The sequence below is a fragment of the Sorex araneus genome, chromosome 1, assembly GCF_027595985.1.
Source record: "Sorex araneus isolate mSorAra2 chromosome 1, mSorAra2.pri, whole genome shotgun sequence".
Lineage (NCBI taxonomy): Eukaryota > Metazoa > Chordata > Mammalia > Eulipotyphla > Soricidae > Sorex > Sorex araneus.
Genome location: NC_073302.1, coordinates 439,651,159 through 439,667,058, shown reverse-complemented (window position 1 = coordinate 439,667,058; position 15,900 = coordinate 439,651,159). Strand labels below are relative to the sequence as shown.

Genomic DNA, 15,900 nt, shown 5'->3' with positions numbered 1-15,900 from the left:
CATATGTTAGGTTGGAAAGGGGAATGGGGAAAGGCTCAATCCATGATATTAAACAATCTAGTAGGTTTTTAAAGAACTACTGGTGATTCTGATATTTAATTCCCTTCATCTCCTGTTGGAGAATGGCTGTGAACATTTTTAGTTCATCGACGGATTTAATACTATAGCATCGGACATTCTTCTAAGAGGTGGTTGGTAGGGCGGTGGGAATGTGAAACTGAGGGTAGCAAAATAAGGGGCCAAAACCAAGAAGTAGACAATAGCAAAGAAAAATAAAATCACATGTTCTGAAACAATGCTGGATTTAGGTGGTGGCTGTTTAGGAAAAATCTGCTTCCATCCAAACATCCGACAAAGTACCTCCAGAGTACCCCCTTTACTGTTCATTTGTGATTACAAATGAAAGGTTTTCCTTGGTATGAAAACTTTCAAACGAAGTAAGAATGAATTCCCATATGACCCAGCAATTCTACTTCTGGGCAATTACCCCAAGAACACCAAAGCATTAATTGGAAAGTATAAATGCATGCCTGTGTTCATTGTAGCACTAAGTTCAGTAGCTGGGATATGGAAACAACCTAAATCCCATTAATGAATGAAAAGATTAAAAAAGACTGTGTATTCACAATAAGAATACTCTGCAACAGTGATAAAAGATGAAATTGGGCTGCTTGCTGCTAAAGGGGTGGAATTGGAGATACCATGTTAAGCAAAACAAGTCAGAAGAAAGACAAATACTGAATGTTCTCATTCATTTGTGGAATACATATATACAAAAAAATGGAATAGATAATTGAATGAAACCCTTGGCCTTTGCGTCTAACACTGAGATTTTCCAGCAGGTGGCAGGGCTGGTGGGAAGGGGAAACAAAAAGTCAGACAACTTAAGAGACATGGACGGTGTTTGGCATTTTGGTGTTGAAGACCTCTTTTCCTAAAGTATGCCAAATTTCTTAGGTTTACAATACCAATTTTACCCCAAATTATGAGTATCCAGAGAGTGAGAATTCTACTGCTTCTTCCTCTTTAGTGCTTTATAGTAGGATAAGCTTAATCAATCCTTACTGAAAATGTTTTACTCCCTGATCAAATATTTACCAAATAGATACTCGCTAATTAAAGGGCACTATGATGTATTTTAGAGGATAAAATAGCATCTGGCTTCCATGAGCTCAAAGTCCAGTATTATTATGCTATTTTCTTCTCCTCAGTAAAAGCAGTAGGTCATAAGAAGAGTATCCTTACTGGAGAATTGATGTGAAATTTATTCCTTGTCCTGAAAATAACTGGTGAGATGTAGCACTGTAGCACTGTCCTCCCATTATTCATCGATTTGCTCGAGCAGGCACCAGTAACATCTCCACTGTGAGAGTTGTTACTGCTTTTGGCATAACGAATATGCCACGGGGAGCTTGCCAGGCTCTGCCATGCGGGCAGGATACTCTCAGTAGCTTGCTGGGCTCTCCAAGAGGGGCAGAGAATTGAACCCAGGTCAGCCACATGCAAGGATAAGGCCCTACCTGCTGTGCGACCTCTCCAGCCTGACTAGTGAGATGACCTTGAGAAATTTGCTTAAATGTTCTGGATCTCAGTTTCATTTTCACTGAAACTACAGGAGCTAAAATAGTCGAGTCAGCTTCCGCAAGTAATTTTTCCCCCACACCCAGTGGTGCTCAGGGCATACTTGTGACTCTGCATTCAGGAATCTCTCCTTGCACTGCTTGGGTTTGGGGATTGAACCCAGGTCAGCCTACTAAACTCTCATGCCGGCTTATCCACCAGCCATTTTTGAGTAGATCACACCACTTGCTGGAGTCTTGATTGCTCCCTTCCACTAGAGATGTCTGTGTCCTGTTACTCCTTTCTTCCTTCCTTCCCATTGTATCACCAAGTTCTACCTCTGAGCTTGAAGAGACTGAAACTTGGTTCTCAGTCTTGCCATTTTATGCCGTGCTTGTCAAAATGAAATTTACTTTAGACCCTTGACTCCCCGTGTTTTTTTTTTTGGTACAAATGGCACTAATCATCTCTTCTGTTACTATAAACCATTGCCACTTTACAGTGAGAATTAAAGACTCTTCCCATGATAAAGCATGTCATCATTATGGTAACACTTACAAAAGAGGATAAAGCTAATGTAACATAGTATAGAGGACATAGTTAGGTCTCGAATAAGAAGCAATATATCCACTTTATAAGCATGGCATTGCACCTGGCCCTATGTTTGAGAAAAGGACAGATGCAAACTCCCTGCCCCTGTTCCATGAGCCCTCGCATATACGACCTCCTATCTGATGAGTTCTTTATGGAGCCCCACATCAGGTGATGTACTCAATCATTATCTAAGACAGAAAGACAGAAAATCAGAAAGAGTCATGGGTTATACTGTGAAAATAAAACCCACTTTCTCCATGAACCCATTTAGTTCTCCTCTCCCAAGCTGTCTTGGAAGTCACAGTTATCTTCACTCCAAAAATAGCACATCCTACTGTTCTTCCTTCAGCTTTTATTTTATTTTTTTTTTGCTTTTTGGGTCACACCCAGCGATGCTCAGGGGTTACTCCTGGCTTTGCACTCAGGAATTGCTCCTGGCAGTGCTTGGGGGATCGAACCCGGGTCGGCCGCGTGCAAGGCAAACGCCCTACCCGCTGTGCTATCGCTCCGGCCCCTCCTTCAGCTTTTAGATCAAAACTTTCTAGCTTAGAAATCATAAATTTTCTGTTCAAAGCTATTGTTCAACTTTCCTGGCTTTTCCACCCAATTGATGCGTCTTCACTCAACCTCCAGCAGAAGAAGCTTTCCTCAGTCCTTCTCTCAATGATTGAAGCTAAGAGGGTCTGCTTCTCATACAGGATGAGAAACTGCCGCTTCTCAGTAATAACCCTTTACAAAAGGAAAGGGGGTGAACTTGGATAAAACTAGAAGATAAACTTGGATGAAAGTGCAGTGAATCAGGCAGAATCTTCTGCCCCCACGCCAGGTTGTCTTTACCAGGGCCTCCTGGGAGGGAGCAGGTTGAGTTTCCCTCCCAGCCCCACGCAGAACCCTGGCAGCTGAAAACCTCCAGAACCCAGCTTCAGCATGCTCAATATTACTTTCCAAAGACTAGGATGAGCCTCACCCATGAAGGAACACGCAGAGGAACCCAGGTATGCGGGACCCAGGGCTTAGATCTCCAAGCCTGCTCAGATCTGAATTGGGCCTCCTCTACCCAGATCCCCAGTTTTCCAGTAGCTTGGCAGTCACACCCACAAACTGCCCCTGCACCATGTAATCTCATCAAAGGCCAAGATCCAGAGACTATAAAATAAAGCTCAGGTACATTGGTGGTGTAGTAGATGTGGTACACGTATATATGCAGGTCAGAGCAATAGCACAGAGGGTAGGACATTTGACTTGCATGCAGCCCACCTAGGTTCAATTTCTCTGTCTTCTCAGAGAGCCCGGCAAGCTACCAAAAGTATCCCGCCCACATGGCAGAGCCTGGAAAGCTACCTGTGGCATATCTAATATGCCAAAAACAGTACCAACAAGTCTCACAATGGAGACGTTACTGGTGCACGCTCGAACAAATCGATGAACAATGGGACAACAGTGCTACATGTATATATGTAAATTCTACTGCCAATAGCACCATAATCATGAGATCCAAACTACAACAATCAAATTTGAAATTTTTCCTATCAGCAGCTGGAGAAATAGCACAGTGGGTAGGGCACTTTGCCTTGCATGTGGCCAATCTGAGTTCAATCCCTGGCATCATATGTGGTTCCTCCAGGAGCATTCCCCAAGTGCAGTGTCAGAAGTACGCCCTGAGCACCACCGGATATATCCCCCAAATGGAAAAATATCTAAGAAGTTGCTGTCAAGAAGGCAAGTTGGGGAATGAGGAGTCTGGGGACAGTGGTGGAGGAAATGGACATAAGTGATGGGATTAGTGTTAGGACACTAAATGCCTGAAAGTCTCCTGAAAATAAAAACAAAAGAAAGGGGGATCTAATCTTTCTCTAAAAGGAGGGTTAGCTTTGTTTCATCCGAAATAAATGACCCAGCTCAAACCATTCTAATTTATTCGTTTATTCTTTCCCCACACAATCTCAAAGGCTTTACAATATTTACATTGCATGTAAAATCTCATAAATGTTGATAGCTTCTCATGCCTAATAGAATTAAATTAACCAATGAAATAATGAGTGAACTAAAGTTTAAAGCAAGTTAAAGGGCTATGTCTCTTTGTCATTGGTTTTTGCTAATAGTTGTAAAATGGGATAGAGACTGTCCTTACATCAGTATTTAAGATTTAGTGTTTATCAGCATAATGTGTTGAACACTGAAGAAAATGTCACCCAATACTGGGAGTCAAACTAATTACTGTATGCTCAATGAACATTTTCCAAAACTATTATAGCTGATATAATATGAAATTTCACTGATAGAAATTCAACCCACAAATGCACTTGTGCACATGTAAAACAATGTATACAGATATAAAGTTTTCTCACTGTACATGACATATAATAAAAAGCTGAGAATAATGTACTCAGAGAAATGAGTAAAATGTAAAATTAAATTCAAAATTGTTTAATATGATTGTTTTTTAAAAGCCCACAAACTTTTAGTTAGTCTGCAAATCAATGGGTGGAGCCTAGCCCCCTATTCCTCACAATTTAAGGAGGACTAGACATAGGACCTCGATTCTAACAAACAGAATGTGACAGGACTGATGGTGTGTGTTTCCCTGCCACGTTCCGCGTGGCCGACTTGAACCTTGGCTGGAGAGAGGGAATGAGAGTTGAGTGGGCTAGGGAGGACTGCATGCAATATACAGCATACAGCAAGTTTATTGAAATCCAAGTGGGTTTATATAGTCTTATTTTAGCAAGGGTCACCAGGTTACATAAGCGGCATAAACATTACTAATCAAGCTGTGCAAGCAACTTTGTTTTTGCCAATATTACTTGTTTTTCGGTTCCTTCTTACTATTTTGGTTCCTTCTCTCAGCCTTGAGAAACATGGGAAAGCAGATGTGGCCTTGAGCATGTTTAAGGCGGACGTGAGTCAATCCTCCCTTCAGCCTCCTCTCGAGTCCAGCTGCCAGAGCATGGTTGCCCTTCAACTTTTCTCTCGAGGCAGGTCGCCAGAACATGGTGGCCCTTCGACGCCCTTTCCAGGCTGGGCACCAGAGCATGGTGGCCCTGCGGCCGCCTGTCAATGTCGGCTGTTGGGGGATAGCTTGCCCTCACGCCAAGTTTCTCCATACTCGAACTAAAGTAGGGAGTGCCTAGGCCCCCTCCTTACCCAGTTCCTGTTTACAGGGACAGAGGCAGGGGATGCCTAGGCCCGTCTCCAACAGTTCCCAAGACCAGGTTATCAAAGGTGTTCTCACTACTTCCCTACACTTTCTCTTGGATCATTACCTTGTTCCTCCTTCCTTGAATCATTCTTGAGAAAGCCAGGTAGTAAATCATAATGGAATTCAAGGAGAAAAAGCTCAAAGGTCAAGCACTAAGGTCTTTTCCCGAAGTGCTGTGAGGGAAGCATTTCAGAGATGACTATCCCAGCCTCAGTCAAGCCTTCACATGACCTGACTGCATGGAGCCCCAAAAACTGTTGACTGTAACTTCATAAAAGACTTTGAACCAGAACCATCCAGCTAAGCTGTTCCTGCATTCTTAACCTATAGAAACTGTGAGATGATACATGCTTATTGTTTAAGCTGCTGAAGTTTGGAGTAATTTACTTCACAGAAATAATTAATACACATGAATAATATGACTTTTGGGTAAAATTCCAGTTTTATTATAAAAATCTGCCTCTTATTCACTGTCTGTCTGTCTTCCCGTTGCTCATCGATTTGCTCAAGTGGGTACCAGTAATGTCTCCATTGTGAGACTTGTTGTACACAGTGGGCAGGGAGTTTGCTTTATACACAGCCGAACTGGGTTCAATTCGGAGAGCTTGTCTCTTATTAAAAATCTTTTTTATCAGTATTTACCTATGAAAATATATTTATATATGGGTATATGATGAATCATATCTATAGATAACATATAAGTATATTTAAGAGAACATATCTGAAAACTTAGGAGGAATAATCTGTTTGATTTTACTTCCTCAATTCTGAAAGCTTGTTAGGTTATACCACTAATGTTAGGAATGCCACTTAGAATTTTTAAAATTTTAAAAATTGGCCAAGGGAAATGGAATAGAGAGGTAATTTATAGTTTTTTTAAGAAAATGTATTCAAAAGCTTATACTTGTCAGTCCATCACCAATCTTTGAGAATTTTATCACCTACATAAACTGCAATGTTAGTGGAAGCTGTAAGAGGTTCACATCATCTACTTTAAGAGTCCACATTAGTTACTGCCATTAGTCACTCCCCAATAAGGAAACTACAGCAAGGTTCAGTACACCTGCCTGCTGTAACACATTTGATAAAATGCAAATCCAAAAGTTCTACATCTGCCCTTTGGGCTACACAGCCAGAATTTTTTCACTGTCACTCTATATTCAATGTCCTGCCCCACATTGTACACCAGGTTAGGTGTTCTGTGGAATTGTGGTTTCATCAACTATCTGTGTCATTAGCCAAATACCTATAAAGTGACTGGCACAAAAGAAAGCACTTTCATGCGCTATTTCTTACCGTGTGCCTCACAGCTACCAAACCAGTAGGCTCCTCTGTTCCCATTCTACAGGCAAGCCAACCAAGGCATGTGGAGGAAATGTTGCCCAAGCAATCTGAATATGAAAGAGACCTCCACTACAGGATTCCGGTGCAGAAAACTAACATATCTTTGAACAGTGTATTTCTAAATGAAGATGACATAGGATATGTGGGAGATGGCTTCATCCTTCTAAGGACAAATATGTGGTTGGAAAGCTTTGGGAGAGAAAGAGAAAAGAACATTCTGCAACCCTCTGTCTCCAAAGCACCTGGGGAATTGGAATATTGGGTGACTGAAACCTAATATGAACAGATTTGTCAGGGTATATCTCACAGTGATTCAATTTGAAAAGTTTTTAAATAAATAAATAAATAATGAAAAGGGTTCTGAAAGCAGGTGTGGTGATCAACCCTCTGTAAGTTCATGTAACTGTTTTAACTTCTCTGTTGAGAGCAGGGAGAAAAGGAGCTACCTTTCCTCCATCACTGGAGATCATTTCTGCCCCAATATGAATTGCTTCCTCACAACCTACATGAAAGTGCACAAGCTGCATACAGGTTTACCTATACCGGGGTGATAGATACAGACTTGGTAGAGAGGAAGGAGCACACACACACACACACACACACACACACACACACACACCAAAAAATAAAAGAGGATCAAGTTGTTGTTGTTGTTGTTGTTGTTTTTGAGTCACACCCCAGCAACGCTCAGGGGCTATTCCTCTCTAAGCACTCTGGAAATATTTCTGCTGGTGCTCAGGGTACCATAAGGGATGCCAGGGATTGAACCCCGGGTCAGTCTCGTGCAAGGCAGACGCCCTACCCACTGTATTATTGCTCAGACCCCGAGGATCAAATTAAATCTGTGCGTATGTCACATCATGTTTTACTATTGACATTTCTTTTTCGGGACCCTCTGCGCCTAAAGACTTTGATCCAGAGATCTAACACATTTAGGCATCCAGCGCAGCATCTAATAACAATGCACTGGGACTGCGAACTGGGCTACAACTCTGTGCTGCCAGGGGGTGGATTTTTTCCTCCCCACCCTGTCTTCCTGCATGGAAAACGGCGGGTTGGCGGCACCCACGTGGCAGGTGCCATCTTCTAAGACTCCAAACCCAGAGGTATTCGGTTTTTACTCTTGGGGCTCCCAGGAACTCATGGGAAGGGGGCGTAACCGGCACTCCCTCTGCCCAGATAAATCCGGAGCCGCTGAGCGTGAAGCGGACCCTCTGCGCCTAAAGACATTTCTTTTTCATTCGTGGTAACAAGTTAATAAAGGCTCAGCACAAAGGCACCTGTATCATACTCACACATCCACACACACGCGTTGAAAACATACCTCATTGCTTCTCACAGTCCAGCTCTTCCTGAAGACAGTGTAGGGATGGAAAAAGAGGAACAGAGGCTGCGGAGAATATACACAGCCCAGGCACCGTGACAGTGGCTTCACATACAAATTACAGTTCAACTTTTATTATCACTGTCATATTTTCTAGTTAATGAGTAATCCTGGCTTGAACATCCCTGCAACCTTGGAGTAAGATGCATTCACCAAGCTAAAGTCCCCATCAAAGCCACGAACTCAATGTGCACAAAATACATGGTCTGAGTCAAAGGCTAGAAGATAAGAAATATATATATGTATGTAATATATATACATATATATATATATATATATATATATATGGCCCTGGGTGTCTAGAAAGAGTCCTAAGCTATCCTGTAATCAATCCCTCAGAAACTCACTGCAGGAAGTAGTAGATCAAATTTCTATTTGTGCTAGAAGGAAACGGTTTTTAAAAAATGTTTCCGGAACACGATTTCTTCTCTCCCCCGCTTGAAGAGGAACCTAAGCCCGTTGGTGCTGAGAAGGCCCGAAAGGTCTTGTAGGACACCTCTCGAGAATTCCCTTTTTCCAATGTTTGAGTTCAGATTAGGAAAGTGTAGGAAACAAATCAGTTTTGTGGCACTAGAGCTGCTTTTTTTAAAAAAGCAATCTAGCAAGACAGGTGTTTCTTTAATGATCTCTTAACTAAGAAAATAAGCTGCAGCTCTAAAGGCCGCTGCAACTTCCAAAGAGTATGAGTTGCACATCAGGATAATTGTCGCCATTGGAACACCACTGGGATCCCTGCTGGCAGCAAAGACTTGGGGCTGCTAGCACTGCTGTGGCCAGCAGCCTAACGTTATCTTTGGAAGACTGAAAGCTTCAGTTTGAATTTTAGCCAATAAAAAATTCTACATTATCTCCCCCTTCCAGTTCACTGGAAGGATCTATGTCTGCCAGGGGACAGATGCTCTATCACTCTCTCGGCAGGGAGCTGCCCTTCCAGTCAAGCAAGAACCTGGCTGCCAGTGTTTCTAGAAAATGGAAAACGAAAGTGAGGACTGTATTCAGAAACTGATTTCTTTGCACTTGACAGTAAATGTAGGTATGATGCCCCAAATAATTTCTTTTAAAAGAGGAGCTGTGCTTCTGTTTACCTGGTTTCAAATTTTGTTTTGTGATATTTTATTATTTTTTAAATAAAAAAATTTATAGGATCACCGTGACATACAGTTACAAACTTGCATGATTGCATTTAATTCGAACAGTGCTCAAGCACCCATCCCTCCACCAGTGCACATTTTCCACCACCATTGTTCCCAGTGTCCCACCCGCCACCCCCACCTACCCCACTCCCTGCCTCTGTGGCAGGTATAGTCTTTCTTAATCTCTAATTTGGGGCATTGTGATTTGTGATACAGATACTAAGAGGTCATCATGTTTGGTCCTTGGTCTGCTTTCAGCACATATCTCCCAACCTGGGCAATTCCTCCAATCATGATTTACTTAGTGGTCCCCTCACCATCCTAACTGCCTTTGCCCCCAGCACGTGGGTCCAGCTTCCAAACTATGGTGCCACCTTCCTGACCCTTATCTCTACTGTCCTTAGGTTTTATTCTAATATTATGCTACTCTATATTCCACAAACGAGTGCAGTCATTCTATGTCTGAACTTCTCTTTCTGACTAACTTCACGAAGCATGATACTCTCCATGTTCATCTACTTATGTGTGAATTTCATGACTTCATCTCTTCTAATGGCTGCATCATATTCCATTGTGTAGATGTACCAGAGTTTCTTCAACCAGTCATCTGTTCTCAGGCCCTAGTTTTTTTTTTCCCAGATCCTGGCTATTGTAAACTATGCTGTAATAAATATACAAGTGCAGATATCATTTATACTGTATTTATTTTTGCATCTCTGGGATATATTCCCAGAAGTGGTATTGCTGTGTCATATGGAAGCCCAATTTTTAGTTTTTGGAAAAATGTCCATATTGTTTTCCAAAAAGGCTGAAACAATTGGCATTCCCACCAACAATGAATGAGAGTTCCTTTCTCCTGCATCCGTGCCAACACTGGTTGTTCTTGTTCTTATTAGTGTGTGCCAGTTTCTGTGGTATAAGGTGATACCTCATTGTTGTTTTGATTTTCATCTTCCTTGTTGTTTAGAGAGGTATAACATTTTTTCATGTGCCTTTTGGCCATTTGACTTTCTTTTTTTGTGGAAGTTTCTGTTTATTTCTTCTCCCCTTTTTTGATGGTGTTAGAGGGTTTTTTCTTTTAAAGTTCTACCAGTGTCTTGTATATCCTGGATTTTAAGCCCCTATCTGTTGGATATTGGGTAAATATTTTTTCCCATTCCCGTGGGCTCTTTCTGTAATTTAGTCACTGTTTCTTTTGAGGTGCAGAAGCTTCTTAGTTTAATGTAGTCCCATTTGTTTATATTTGTTTCCACTTGATTGGTTAGTGGTGTTTCATCCTTAAAGATGCCTTTAGCTTCAATGCCATGGAGGGTTCTGCCTACATTTTCCTCCATGTACCTTATGGATTCAGGTCTGATTTTGAAGTCTTTAACCCATTTTTATCTGATGTTTGTGCTTGGCATTAGACAGCATGTCCAGTTTTCCCAGAAATACTTGTTGAAGAGGCTTTCCTAGCTCCACTTCACATTTCTTGCTCCTTTGTCAAAGATTAAGTGACCGTATGCTTGAGAGGCTGTGTCAGAATATTCAACTCTATTTCAGTGGTCTGTGGGTCTGTTTCTGTTTCAGTAATTAAAACCATGCTGTTTTAATTACTACTGCTTTGTAGTATAGTTAAGATTGGGGAAGGTGATGCCACCCATCTTCATTTTCCCAGGGATAGCTTTGGCTATGCGTGGGGGGCTTATTATTCAATATGAATTTCAGGAGTGTTTTGACTATTTCTTTGAATAATGCCATGGGTATCCTTTTGGGACTGCATTGAATCTGTAAAATGCTTTGGGGAGTGTTACATTTTGACAATGTTAATCCTCCCAGTCCATGAGCAGGGGATGTGCCTCCATTTTCTAGTGTCCTCTTTTATTTCTTGAAGTACTGTTTTCTTTGTATCGGTCCTTTACCTCTTTGGTTAAACTGATTCCAAGATACTTAATTTTCTGGGGGACTATTGTGAATGGGATTGTTTTGTAAATATATCTTTCTTCTTTTTCATCATTTGTGTATGGGAAGGCCATGGACTTTTGGGTATTGATTTTGTAAACTGCTACTATTCTATATAATCATATTGTTAATAGGAGCCTTTCTGTAGGGCCTTTAGGATTTTCTAAGTATTGTATCATATCATCTGTGGATAGTGATAGCTTGACTTCTTCCTTTCCTATTTGAATGCCTTTGATATCCTTTTCTTGCCTAAGTGCTATGGCAAGTACTTCCAGTACTATATTGAATAGACGTGGTGAGAATAGGTAGTCTTATCTTGTACTGATCTTAGAGGGAAGACTCTTAGTTTCTCCCCATTGAGAATATTGCTTGCTGTGACCTTATGGTAGATGGCTTTGACTATATTGAGGAAAGTTCCTTCAACTCTGATTTTGCTGAGAATTTTTATCATAAATGGTTCCTGGATCTTGTCAAATGCCTTCTCTGCATCTATTGATACGATCATATGTTTTTTATCTTTCCTTTTAATGATATGATGTATTATGTTGATTGATTTGCTAATGTTAAACCATCCATGCATACCCGAGATGAATTCTATTTGGTCATGGTGTATGATCTTTTTGGTGAGCCATTGGATTCTGTTTGCCAGTATTGTGTTGGGCTGGAGCGATAGCACTTAGGATAGGGAATTTGCCTTGAAGCAGCTGACCCTGGTTCGATTCCTCCATCCCTCTCAGAAAGTCCGGCAAGCAACCAAGAGTATCCTGCCCACACATCAGAACCTGGCAAGCTACCCATGGCATACTCGATATGCCAAAAACAGTAACAACAAGTCTCACAATGGAGACATTATGGGTGCCCGCTCTAACAAATTGATGAACAACGGGATGACAGTGCTAGAGTGCTACAGTATTTTGTTGGGGATCTTTGTATCTGTATTCATCAGGGATATTTGTCTGTAATTCTCTTATTTTTGTGGTGTCTCTGACTGCTTTTGGTATGAGGTGATATTTGCCTCATAGAAACTGTTTGGAAGTGTTTCTGTTTTTTCAATTTCTTGGAAAAGCTTGAGCAAGATTGGGAGTAAGTCCTATTTGAAGGTTTGGAAGAATTCACTAGTGAATCCATCTGGGCCAGGGCTTTGGTGTTTCAGGGGACTTTTGATTGCTATTTCAATTTCCTTGATAGTTATAGTTCTGTTCAGGTATTCCAAGTCTTCTTGGGTCAGCTTTGGGATATTATAGGAGTCCAGGAATTTATTCATGTCTTCGAGGTTGTCGAGTTGTGTAGCATAAAGCTTTTCAAAGTAATCTCTGATTATCCTTTGACTTTATCATTTGATTATCCTTTGATGTCTCCCTTTTCATTTCAGATTCTGTTAGGGGTCTCTCTTATTTATTGTGAGTCTTACTAGTGGTTTATCAATGTTGTTTGTTTTCTCAAAGAACCAGATCTTGGTTTCACTGATCTTTCGGATTGTTTTTTTGGTTTCCGTGTCATTAATTTCTGCTCTAAGTTTTATTATTTCTTTCTTCCTGTCTGGTTTGGGCTCCTTTTGCTGGCCATTCTCCAAGATATTAAGCTGTGATGTTAGATTATTTATGTGGGCTCAGTCTTCCTTCCTGAGGAATGCTTGTAAAGATATGAACTTTCCTCTTAACACTGCTTTTGCTGTGTTCCATAAGTTCTGGTAGCTTGTGTCTTCATTCTCTTTCCTTTTCAAGAATCTTTTGATTCCCTTTCTAAGCCACTCGTTATTCAGTAGAGAGCTATTTAATTTCCAGGTGTTTGATTTGAATTTCTGTCTCTCAGTGTGATTTACTTTGATTTTCACTGCATCATGTTCTGAAAAGAGAATAGATACAATTTCTATCCTTTTAATTTTATGGAGGTATGTTTTGTGCCCCAGTATGTGGTCTGTCTTGGAGAATGTCCCTTGTCCACTTGAGAAGAATGTTTATTCAGCTTTTGGGGGGTGAGCTATATCCTACATATGTCTACTAGAGAACTGTATTCCATTTCTTCCTTCAGATATAGCATATCTTTGCTGAGTTTGAGTCTTGTTGATCTATCAAGAGGTAATAAAGCAGTGCTAAAGTCCCCAGTTATTATTGTGTTGCTATCAATATCTTTCTTCAAGTCTATGAGGAATCATTTTAAGTATTTTAATAGTTCCTCATTACGTGCATATGCATTGAGTAGAGTGAGTTCTTCCTAGTGTACAGATCACTTGATCATTAATAAATAACTTTCATTGTCTCTTGTAAACTTCTTCAGTCTGAAGTTTATGTGGTCAGATATTAATATGGCCACTCCTGCATTTTAAGGGAGCTGTTTGCTTGTAAGATTATTTCCCATACTTTCATTTTGAGTCTATGTTTACTCTGCCTGTTCAGATGTGTTTCTTTTAGGCAGCAGAATGCTGGATTCAGTTTTCGGATCCATCCTGCCACTCTATATCTTTTAATTGGTGCATTTAGCCCATTGACATTTAGAGAGATTATTGTTATGGGGTTTTGTCTCATCTTTCTTTTTTTTTAAACTTTTTATTAAATCACCATGTGGAAAGTTACATAGTTCTCAGGTTTATATGTCAGTTATACAATATTCAAACACCCATCCCTTCACCAGTGCCCATATTCCACCACCAGAAACCCCAGTATACCCCCCCACCCTCTACCCCCTACTGTATAACTAATGAATTTCACTTCATTTTTTCTTTACCTTGATTACATTCCATAATTCAACACAAAACTCACTATAGTTGTTGGAGTTTCCAACCAAGAGAGACAGACCTACTACATTTGATAATTAGTTTTTCATTGCTGGAAATGGAGAGATATGTAGCCCCACTGCTACTAGTACATAACTCTCTCTCTCTCTTTTTCCTTTTTCCTTTTCCCTTTTTTTTTCTTTTTCCCCCTCATCCCCCTTCCTGCGCCTCATAGTATGGTGTACGCCATGCCACGTCGGCCAGCGTGGGGCTTTTGCTTACTTCACAGTCCAGAGAGGTGGCTGCTACATTAAAAACCTTCAATATTTCAACAAAAACTTACTGTTATTATTTGGAGTTTCCCCCAAGTCAGACCTGTTCAAATGGAACCGTTTCACATTGCTGACAATTATAAATGTTAAGTTGCGCGGACGCAGCCGCGTCCGCGTGGTTTTGGATTTCTGTATAAAGTCCAGGGAAAATTCTGCCAGAGATTACATAGCCCCACTCACAGTCCCAGTGCATTGCTGTAAGAAGTCTCTGAATTCAAAGTCTTTAGGCGCAGAGGGTCCAATTCGCGCTCAGCGGCTCCGGATTTATCTGAGCCGAGGGCGTGCCCGTTACGCCCCCTTCCCATGAGTTCCTGGGAGCCCCAAAAGTAAAATCCGAATACCTGTGGGTTTGGAGTCACAGAAGATGGCACCTGCCACGTGGGTGCCGCCAGCCCGCTGCTTTCCGTGCAGGAAGACAGGGTGGGGAGGAAAAAAAATCCACCCCCGGCAGCACAGAGTTACAGGGATTCTGGTCTGATGTTGAGGTCTTTAATCCATTTTGATCTGACTTTTGAATATGGTGATAGGTGGAGGTCTAAGCCCAATTTTTTGCATGTAGTTGTCCTGTTTTGCCAGCACAATTTATTAAACATGCTTTTCTTGCTCCACTTCACATTTCTTTCTCCCTTATCAAAGATTAGATGATCATATATTTGGGGTTGTGTGACAAAGTATTCAACCCTGTTCCATTGGTCTTCAGCTCTGTCTTTGTTCCAGTACCATGCTGTTTTAATGACTACCACCACTTTGTAGTAGAGTTTGAAGTTGGAGAGGTTGATTCCTCTCATCTTCTTTTTCCAAAGAATTGCTTTAGCTATTTGTGGGGCTTATTGTTCCATATGAATTTCAGGAGCACTTGCTCTATTTCTTTGAAGAATGACAAGGGTATCCCTATAGGGATCGCATTGAATTTGTACAATGCTTTGGGGACAATTGCCATTTTGACAATATTAATTCTCCCAATCCATGAGCGGGGGATATCTTTCCATTTCCTCGTGTCCTCTTTTATTTCCTGAAGTAGGTTTTTGTAGTTTTCATCATACAAGTCCTTTACCTCCTAAGTTAAGCTGATTTCGAGGTACTTGATTTTTTTGAGGCACAATGTGAACGGGATTGCTTTTCTCATGTTGCTTTCTTCTCTCTCATTATTTGCATATACGAAAGCCATGGACTTTGGGGTATTGATTTTATAGCCTGCAACTTTACTATACGAGTTTATTGTTTCTAGGAGTTTCTTGGTAGAGGTTTTAGGTTTCTCTAAGTATAATATCATATCATCAGCGAATACTGAGAGCATGATTTCTTCCTTTCCTACCTGAATATCTTTTTCTTGCCTAATCACTGTTGCAAGTACTTCCAGTACTATATTGAACAGAAGTGGAGAGAATGAGCATCCTTTCCAACTGTCTCTCTGGTCTCCCTTCAGAGGTGTCCTGTCAGCTCTGGAGTCGGAGGGAGACCATGCCGAGTATTAAATTAATGGTAGCAGGAATGAGGTCTGCTTTAGTTTTCTCCTCTGCCCCCATGGGATGCACGGTTTATTAAGTATTAAATGCACAATAAATATTTTCCAAGTGATCAGCTATGTGCCATGACTTAAAATTCTGGTAGAAACTTGTAAAAACACAAAGGCTTAGGGTGAAAAACGATCTGCACAGAGTTTTACAGAGAATTGACATAATGTTTAGAGCAATCTTGAT

General features: G+C 41.0%; 1 protein-coding gene across 1 annotated transcript in view; it reads right to left on the bottom strand.

Moving 5' to 3' along the window:
- The window catches only part of LOC101544608 (maltase-glucoamylase), a 244,248-nt gene that overhangs the window by 207,515 nt on the left and 20,833 nt on the right, over window positions 1-15,900 (bottom strand). The window lies entirely within an intron of this gene.